The 10,819-nt window shown below is 39.0% G+C and overlaps 1 pseudogene; it reads left to right on the forward strand.

The window, feature by feature from the left end:
* Positions 1-1,366: 1,366 nt before the first annotated feature.
* Positions 1,367-4,741, forward strand: LOC116564677 (annotated as a pseudogene).
* Positions 4,742-10,819: the final 6,078 nt, after the last annotated feature.

Below are 10,819 nucleotides of genomic sequence, written 5' to 3' on the forward strand. Positions count from 1 at the left end.
GGGTGTTTAGGTTGATTCTATGTCTTTGCTATTGTGACTAGTGATGCAATACACATATGCGTGCATGTATCTTTATAGCAAAATGATTTATATTCCTCTGGGTATATGCCAAGTAATGGGATTGCTGGGTCAAATGGTTTTTCTTGTTCTATATCTTTGAGGCATTACCACACTGTCTCCCACAATGACTGAAAAAATTCACTTTCCCCCCAACAGTGTGAAAGTGTTCCTATTTCTCCACAGCCTTGTCCGCTTCTGTTGTTTCTTGACTTTTTAATAATTGCCACTCTGACTGGTGTGAGATGGTATCTCATTGTGGTTCTGATTTGCATTTCTCCAATGATCAGTGATGTTGGTTTTTTTTTTTAAATGTTAGCCACATAAATGTCTTTTTTTGGGAGGTGTCTGTTCATGTCCTTTGCCTGCTTTTCAATGGCATTGTTTGTTTTTTTCTTGTAAATTTGTTTAAGTTCCTTGTAGATTCTGGATTTTAGACCTTTGTCAGATGGGTAGATTGTAAAATTTTCTCCCACTCTGTGGGTTGCCTGTTTGCTCTGATGATAGTTTCTCTCAGCGTATGTGCAACCAGCCTCTGGAGGGGTTCAGAGGAATATGAGAGCTATCTTCAGATATTTGCAGGTCCATCAAGTGGAGGAAGAATTTAACATATTTGGTATACAGCTCTGAGCGATAGCACCAGGATAGGTGAGTACAAGAATGTCCAGAAGCGAACATTTTCCACAGTGTATTCTGCAAGAACTGTGGAATGCTAGTGGATGGGGTTGAGGTGTGGAAAGATATGGGGCTAAATGAGTTAGAAAATGCTGCATTTATGCTGTTAAACATTTCTTTATGAAAGTTAATCAGTGTGGTACATATCTAAGGGGAACATGATATATGTGGATTTGGCCGTGGAATGTTTTTCATGGAGGAGGTCAAAGGATGGAGGTCCCACACTTAAAGTGCTAAGAAAGTACTCTGTTGCCTAACATGAAAATAAATTTTACCATTATAAGTTAAAAGTCTTCGGTGTGAGTTCTAGCTGCAATAAAATACAGTGGGACCCCCCCCCCCACACACAAATAAAATACCTTGAAATGCAATTTTATTTGTAAGATAGAAAGTAGAACTACATACTGTTGAGGTCCTTATTAGGCCTCAATTGCCATGGGTGGCTTTGGGATGTATTAACCCTCCCGTCTGTTGAGTTGTTCCCGCCTGAAGCGGAACCCGCTTGAAAAGCACACAGTGGGCTGTGGCCATGGTGTAGCGGGCAAGGCTGCATGTGACTCAAGGTGCTCCTGCCATGCTTCTCCCCACGGCATGAATGGACATTTGAAAGCACCATAGCTAAACACTTGCAAGCATGGGCACCACATCAATGCTTTCCTCGTTGAATGATGAGTATAAATCTCACAACTACATTGAGCCTCACTACAAGGAATGGTATCAAACAGCCATTGATATTCTGATTGAACGTGGGTTAGAAGCATACCAAGAATGTTTTGCCCAGGAATGAGCTTCAGACTTTCTTGCTGTGGAGGAAATTAATTGTAATTTGAAAAATGTCCAGAAAGTTGCACAAAGCACAGTGCATGGTACTGATGATTCCTGTGACGATCATCTTCAGGGACTTATTGGCCTGTTGAGTCTGATGTGGAAGCTCCAAATCTTGACGGAGCCTGGCCGTATGTGATGCCCCGACTCCTAGGGGTACCCATACAGGTCTCCTTTTTCATCCACCAGGAGCACATCTATTACAATAAAGGCAGCTATTTGGAAGATGATAAAAAAGGCAAGAAAGGTCATTACTTTTGTGATGCATATGTTTACAGATGTGGACATTTTCAAAGAAATAGTTGAGGCATCAACTTGAGGAATATCTGTATCCATTCTGCTTGACGAGTTCAATTTTGATCATTTTCTAAATATGACTGAGAAACAAGGTTGTTTAGTTCAGCGTCTCAGGAATATTTGAGTGTGGACAGTAAAAGGCCAAGATTATCTTTCAAAAATGGGGGCAAAATTCCATGGAAAAATGAAACAGAAGTTTTTGTCAGTTGACGGCCAGAAGGTGATATACGGTTCTGACCATATATGTGGTCATTTGGGAAAGCTCGCCTCAGCATGGTTCAGATAATCACCAGACAACTTGTTGAGTCCTTTGATGAAGAATTTATAACTGTCTATGCCAGATCCTGTGGCCTAATTCATTTGCTCAGGAAGAATCAGCAAGCGTGAAGCATGGCAAAGCCTTCTGGGAAAATGACACTTACCAGCATTCGGTTTCTTCATCAGCACCTGTTTCCAGTCGAAGAAATGTTTTTGGTAGACAAAACAAGATTCATAAACTAGAGTCTAGTTACTTCGAAAACAGAGGGATATATACTTTAAATGAGCATGACATATACAGGTATTGATCGACTTACAACCTATGCAACTTACGGCCACTCGACTTTACGACCACAATCGCTAGCCATGACTGCTCCGCGTCTGGCAGAGCAAACGTTGTCCACCTGGGCGTACGACAGTGTGGACCAGCTTCCGGCAGCACTACCATCTCCGCGTGCATATAGCCTATTCAACATACGACCAAATCGTTTTACGACTGGTCTGTCAGAACCAATCGTGGTTGTAAGTTGAGCACTAGCTGTACAACATAAAAATTATGGATACAAACTACATTTTGTTCCAAACTTTAATGGTCCAAACGCAATGCATCTGTTTCAACCCAGTCAGGTGAATGAGAATTGGAAAAGGCATAGTTATGCTGGGGAACAGCCAGAAACAGTGCCATACCTCCTGCTTCATAGGGTTTTGAATAGAACCGATAATCCACCTGGTAATTGGAAAAGGCCTTCTGATAGTCTCAGCATGGCAGCTCGTCACGGAAAGGCTGTGCAAGTCACCACAACACACTGTCCAGAGTTTTGCACAGAGAAAACAGCAAATCTTGCAGACAGGAATTCAAATGTTCAGAGGTCTTTTAATGGGACAGATAATCATATCCACTTTTTGTAACAACGAATGCCAACCCTTGAACATACCACAGAGTCATTCCTATGTAACTGGAGATTTGAATCCTACATTCAGAAGCTACACCAGACTCAAATAGATCAGCTTTAGGTGACCAGTTTGAGGGCTGTCATAGTCCTGAGAATTTGAAGGCCAATGCCCTTTATACTCATTCTTGGCGTTGTTTCTCTTTAGTATTTAAACCCACTTTATCTGAGAAAAGGAAGTTAGCAGTTGTACAACTCGCTCCTCAAATTCAACTATCACTGGTTCTCAGAGAAGTGAGACACCTAAAGAGGTCCCAGACACTCCTACAAATGTACAGCATTTGACAGACAAACCCTTGCCAGAATCAATCCCCAAGCCCTATCACAGTCAGAGGCACCAAAAATGTACACCTTGCAGGTTCCTGAAAACCACTCAATAGCCTTAAACGAAACTACAAATGGCCAGACTGAATCAAATAATTATATATATACAACCATGTGCATAAATAAGCAGACAGAAAATCTAAAGAATCAACAGAATGTGAATCTACTTAAAAGGTGAGTTTTCCCATTATTTGACAACTCAAAAGCCAACTTAGATCCTGGAAATAGTAAGCATTATTTATATAGTACATTTACCAGGAATCAAGTTAGACAACCAGAAAAGCCCAAAGAAGATTTGCTGGAAAGTTCTAGAAGCATGCACAATGTGATTCATAATATGGAGCAGGATGAGGAGATAGTTACCAAGAGAAACCCTTCAAGTGGCACGACCACCAAATCAGTTTCCTGCTTTACTTGATGTGAATAAAGAGGAATCCAACAAAGAACTCACTTCAAAGAAGGAAGTTAAAGGTTCCCCAAGTTTTGTGAAAAAGGGGTCTCAGAAGTTAAGGTCACTACTTAGCCTTACCCCAGATATGAAAGAAAATCTATCCAAATAAAGCACCTGCCTTTTATAGATTGTGGAGTAGCTCTGACACATTAGTTTCTGAGGGTGAAGAAAATAAAAACCCAAAGAAATCAGATACAAAACCTGATTCATCTCCTAGAAGAAAGTGTTCTTCCTCATGAAGCTCCCAAGGCAGCATCTACAAGAGTAATGAAGAGTTAACAGCCCATCTCCAGGGGTAAATGCTCCGTCAGATGAAAATAAAAGAACACCTTCTCCAAGTCCAGTTGAAAGGAAGTTCTTGGAAAGGGCAGGAGATGCCTCTGCCCTAAGATTTAACATTAAACAGACCCAATACTGAGATTCAAGGGAGGTGAACGCAGTTGTTACTCCTGAAAGAAGACCAACTTCTCCAAGGCCAACGCCCAGTGAGCTTCTGCGATCTCATTCAACCGACTCGTGTGTTTGCAGTCATTTTGAGCCATTCTGTAGGATTGAGAGCTCTGTTCAGCCAACAAGCAACCTGCCAAATACCAGTATGAATCACCCAGAAATGAAATCTGTGACTGTGGGCAGCAGTTATGGCAGGTCTAGTCCAATGCTTAATTCATATAACACTGGTGTTTATCACTCACATAACACTGGTGTTTATTGTTCATATCAACTGGGGTTTATCACTCATATCAATGGGTGTTTATCACTCATAAAACACTGGTGTTTATCACTCATATGAACTGGTGTTTATCACTCATACAACACTGGTGTTTATTGCTCATATCAATCCAGTGAGAACAAGTTTTGAGGATTTATGCAAAAATTTGGAAACTTTATACACAAAAATAAATAGTTATTAAAATGTAAAATGAATGAGGCTATAAATATTTGTCCAAAGAAAATTGTGGACGGTCTTCATAACATGCCAATAGATTTTCCTGAGGACAGGATTATGGTATGATGTATATGTTCACAGTGTACTAGTATAAAGTTATTTTTCTGTGATAAAGTTAGGGTCTGCTGTAGATAGAATTTCTCTGTAAACACGTGATTTGTAAGTGGTAATGGTAAAAATAACAGATGTATTTAAACCATTTTCTTTAGACTGAAGATCCTGTCTCACTTAGAAACTTAAGTGGATGATGTCTGATGTATGGTGTTTACATATTAACCATTTTCTTTTAAAAAGGTGACATACTACCCTCAGTAACCCTTTATAATATGCCTTTGTAGTGTTTTCATATCTTCAAAAATATAAGCAAATGGGAAAAAGCCTTTTTTTTTTTTAAAAAAAAATTAACTTTAAAAACTGGACAGGGAAAATGTGGCACATATACACCATGGAATATTATGCAGCCATCAAAAACGATGAGTTTGTGTCCTTTGTAGGGACATGGATGAACCTGGAAACCATCCTTCTCAGCAAACTGACAGAAGAGCAGAAGATCAAACACCGCATGTTCTCACTCATAGGCGGGTGTTGAACAATGAGAACACATGGACACAGGGAGGGGAGCACTACACACTGGGGTCAGTTGGGGGGAAATAGTGGAGGGATGGTGGGGGGTGGGGAGCTGGGGAGAGATAGCAAGAGGAGAAATGCCAGATGTAGGTGATGGGGAGGAAGGCAGCAAATCACACTGCCACGTGTGTTCCTATGCAACAATCTTGCATGTTCTTCACATGTACCCCAAAACCTAAAATGCAATAAAATAAATAAATGGGAAAAAAAAATTAACTTTAAATTCTATAGGATAACTTGTTGTATTTTATTAATACTAATATTTCTGTGGAGAATTGTACAGCTGTTTGGGCAACAGCAGTATCATCTAAACTATTTTTTTAAAATTTTGCCTGAAGTGTTTGCAAAGTATCAGCCTCGTGGTATAATGACATTCGTAGGAATTTATTTCCTAGGCCTTTGAAAACTGTCTGGGATGCACTTCTCTCTATGACAGATCCAGGGAGCTATCGCCTGTAGGCTGCTGATTTTTTTATAGGGATTCCTTACTTCACATTTATAACGAACCAGCGGGAATTTAGAAAATCTGAATGATTCCCCCTCCTTTTACTATTGTATAAAAGCTTTTAGAAATGTAAACTGCCTAAATTTTTGTTAGATTGGCATGACAATGCTAAGGGGTCTTGCTTATTAAAACTCTTGCTCTTTTTTTTGAGGGGGAGTCCTACTCTGTCACCCAGGCTGGAGCGCAGTGACTCCATCTCGGCTCACTGCAACCTCCGCCTCTTGGCTTCAAGCAATTCTCCTGCCTCAGCCTCCCGAGTAGCTGGGACTACAGGTGCACGCCACCATGCCCAGCTAATTTTGTATTTTTAGTAGAGACGGGGTTTCACCATGTTGGTCAGGCTGGCCTTGATCTCTTGACCTCGTGGTCCACCTGCCTCGGCCTCCCGAAGTGCTGGGAGGGATTACAGGTCTTGCTCTTCTTAAGTTGTACCAAATATGATATGGCTGCATAGTGTTTTCGTAAAAATACCATTGGGAAAATGAAAAGTTGCGCTGGTCTAGTTCTTCCATGATTTGAGGATGATATTTAGATTATAAGATACCCTTTGTCTTTCTTACATTAACCAAGTACAAGCTCCATATCTGTTCCAGAGACTCTAACTTGACTTTGCTTCATTCACAAAGAACAGAATTTAAGAAACAATGCATCCTGTGAGAAGTGTGAAGTGTTTTTAATATCATTTTAAATATATTATTATATTCTAAGTTGCTGTGTGGAGCTGTATACTGTTGTTTTAAAAATGCAAGATTCAGACAAATTTTAATATGTATCTCATAATTAAAATAATGGCATTAAAATATCTATGTCATTAAAATACATTTCCATAGTGTTTAGAAACCATGGGAAAAAACATAGCAAGAGAAAATATGACAGGAAAAGAGAAGCTAACAAAGCCCAGAACCCACAGTTAACCAAACTAGACTGACTTTGTTATTACCCATTCTTTGTCAGTATTGGATGGGGAATTAGGATAATAAGCCATTAAGCAGTTCTGAAATGGAAAGGCCTAAAATTTAGTGCAATGTAACTTTAAAACTGAAATTACGTAAATACTGGAAGTTTAATCACATTTAATTATGGCCAAAAGCCTGTTGCCTTTTGTACAGAAATTCCCTTAATTTCAGAAAATATAGATAGCATATAGAAACATCCGTTTAAATAGTTCCTGAGCTCTTCCTCTTAAGTGGAATTGAGGAGAGCAGGACTCCAGCTCCTGGGCTCAAGAGATGGATTCTCGCCAGTATGCCCAGTCCAGACTCTGACTCCTTGGCTCAAGAGATGGGTTCTCGCCAGTATGCCCAGTCCAGACTCCGACTCCTCGGCTCAAGAGATGGGTTCTCGCCAGTATGTCCAGTCCAGACTCTAGCTCCTGGGGTCAAGCTTTGTTTTACCACCTCCTGACAGGTAACTTAGGCTTTTGAATAGCGGATTTATCTTTCTCTAACCTTTTTAAAAAAACTCTTTACCTTGTATCTTTTTTCTTCAAAAATACCTATATTTCAGAATATGTACCTAACAACTTTCCAAAGTCTCTGTGGCCAAGGGACTCTCCAGAGATAGGACTGAGCAAGAGTATAATACTTCAAAAAATTTACAGATGTTTAAGTTTTAAACAGACACCATCACAGTTTGCAAATGAAATAGTTTTAAACCATATACTTTTTGTCTTTTTCTCCTCATATTAATATTGGGGGACAGATAGTATCACTTCGATAAACTTTGACATTAAAATTTGTTAATGCAGTTTTTACTCTCTACATAGTACTGTACATTAGTTTATAAGCTGAAACTCAAGACAAATGGATATAATTTCAAAGTAGTTCTTGGCGGATGGCTAGAGAATAGTGTAAGTGACCCTCTATCCTGAATATGCACATATCCCTCTATTACAGGTTTGGGATTAGCCATAATTCTGACATGGTGTGTTGAGGTGTGGGCATATGTTGTCAGTCCACACTTGTGGAAGCAAATATCTTGTTTAATCAAGAGGTTGTCTATTGCCATCTACATAAATAATGCAAAAAGTTTAATTCTGGCTGAATTCAGCTTTACTCAGGATACACCTGTTCAACTATTGTTCCACAGATATTTTTGTGTTCTATGAATGTCTGTTGGTTCTTGATGTGCCTGTGGCTAAGGGATGCAAAGTATGTGACACGTACGATGCTGTTTTTTAAAAATAACTTTACAGTATCATGAGATTCAGGGTTCTGGAATATTTAAAACAAAAAGGATAAAATGATAAGCCAAAGAGCCAACTTGTTAACTTTTCTTTTTTAAAAGATGGGTTCTCACTAATATGTCTGGTCTGGACCAAGCAATCCTCCAGCCTCAGCATTCCAAATAGCTCAACGTATTATATATGTACAATGTTATAAAGAAATATTCTTTCAAATGAACCTTTGTTTTTAGATTAATAAATGAATAATAAACAATTTTGTACAAACATAAAAAAAAGGCACACAGGGCATTCATGCTGGTTGCTAAATATCAGCAGACTGCTTCCAGAGCCTGACCAAAAAATTACCTTTCAGATGTTTCTTCTGAAATTGTGCATGGCATTGTCATTACTACTATTATGCTACTTATAAAATGAAATTAATAATAGTGATGATTTTATTGTTAGATATTTGGGGCTTTCTCTACTAAGTGATAAAAAATTGCTTCAACAATATATACCATTTTGCTGGAATCGGGCTAATATGGTGATGACGTGCTGACTAATTTTAGTTTGGAATTTCAAAGGCTAATAGAATTTATATTATTTACATCTGTAGGACTTGAAAGCTAAATATGATAGTATATTTAAAACAAGGTTCTGGGCTGGGCATAGCGGTTCACACCTGTAATCCCAGTACTTTCAGAGACCAAGACAGGAGGATTGCTTGAGTCCAAGAGTTTGAGACCAATCTGGGCAATATAGTAAGACCCCATGTCTGCAAAATAAAAATAAAAAAGCATGGCAGTGTATGCGAATAATCCTAGCTATTCAGGGGGCTGAGGTGGGAGGATCACTTGAGCCCAAGGGGTCGAGGCTTCAGTGAGCAGTGATCACACCAGCACTCAAGCCTGGATGCCTGAGTGAGACCCTGTCTCAAAAACAAACAAGTGAACAAAAACTCAGTTCTTGCCAGCCATATATATTGGTTTTTATAAAGTGGAAAAACATGGAAAATAGAAGATATACTATAACTGACACAAGAACAGAAAATCAAACACCGAATGTTCTCACTCATAGGTGGGTGTTGAACAATGAGAACACATGGACACAGGGAGGGGAGCATCACACACTGGGGTCTGTTGGGGGGAACCAGGGGAGGGACAGCGGGGGGTGGGGAGTTGGGGAGAGATAGCATGGGGAGAAATGCCAGATACAGGTGATGGGGAGGAAGGCAGCAAACCATGTTGCCATGTATGTACCTATGCAACAATCTTGCATGTTCTTCACATGTACCCCAAAACCTAAAACGCAATAAAAAAAAACTACCCCCACTGATCTCAGGGCTTGGTGGTAATAAAATAACAAAGTGACACTGAAAAAAAAAAAACCAAAGACATCATATCTCTTTACGTAATAAAGACCAACCCAAAGTTCTTCTTAAATAGTTTGCTTATGTTTTTTTTTTTTTTTTTTTTGGTAACAGACATAAATACAAGATAAATAAATAAAGATATTGGATTATAGAATTTGGACCCAAAAAAGTTTGAGCAGGTTGGAGTGACTAAATCTTTTAGAGACAAATGTTAAGTCCCACACTTGGATAAAAAATGTACGTGCTGCAGAAAAGGGGAGATACTAACTCTGCCTCACCAACTGTGGGGAAAAATGATGCTGATCAGCAGTGTACGTGTTCTGTGGCTAGTGACAGAGGGAATGTGCACTCAGATCACAAGCGAACTCCGGTAGCTGAGACGAGGGGTGACAAGTATGTTTAAGCCAACGCAAGAGAAGTGTCATTTCTGTGAAATGAGGCCAAGAAAATTCATGTCTGGTTCTTGGTGGGGAAGATTGTGACAAGACTAATTTTTATCAAGCTTGGCTGCATTAACTTGTAGCCATAGCTAGTAAATATGGCTGAAATTTTCTGGTGATTGCTTAATTGAAAGACAATCAGTTAGCCAATCATTCTCTCTTTTTGCTTTACAGAGGCATGGTTTGCATGTCCATCATAGGTCATGAGTGACAGTCTAGAGGTTGGAGCTAACGTTGAAAAACATATTGATTATTATGGGACCAAGCGTTTCCTGGATGAAGGTGCATGTGATGATGTGACCTCAGGAAAATGTTCCTTTCTCTCCTGCCCTCTCTCTTCCGCCTCCCCTTTCTCTTTATAATTAAATTGGTGTCATCCAATATTTATCCATATTTTTCATTGTCTGCCACAAAGCTCAGAACTAAATTGAGTGCTCGGTTACAGAAAGCAAGTCACTCATCCATGAATTCTAGTTCACTGTTCTTTCACCTTTCTAATGTTTAATAATCATTGTTTTAGATCTGTTTCATCTATTCTGTTTCATACACATCTTGATGTTATATATTTTTTCAAATTTATTTTTGTGAATAAGCAGAAAATATATGATGTATATATTTGAAAAATGCTGGCCCAGAAGTTACCATTAGCAGGTGAAACTGCTTGCATTTCACAAGTATTTTTGAATGTGAATCAGGCTCTATTACAAGGAAATATCTTGTCCGAAAATATTAAATATTATTTAAAACAAAGAAGAGTGCTATCTGTTCAGTATTTTTATATGAGGTAGAACTTTCCCACATGGAGACAGATTTTTTTTGAAATAAATATTTTGACTCTCTTTGCCAGTCTTCCCTGCCCCATGATGAACAGAAATAATTTTGTAATTGTTCACAGACCTTCTAAGACCCACTACATGCTAGACAGGGC

The sequence above is a fragment of the Sapajus apella genome, unplaced genomic scaffold, assembly GCF_009761245.1.
Source record: "Sapajus apella isolate SASKATOON/1434 unplaced genomic scaffold, GSC_monkey_1.0 scaffold38, whole genome shotgun sequence".
Classification (NCBI taxonomy): domain Eukaryota; kingdom Metazoa; phylum Chordata; class Mammalia; order Primates; family Cebidae; genus Sapajus; species Sapajus apella.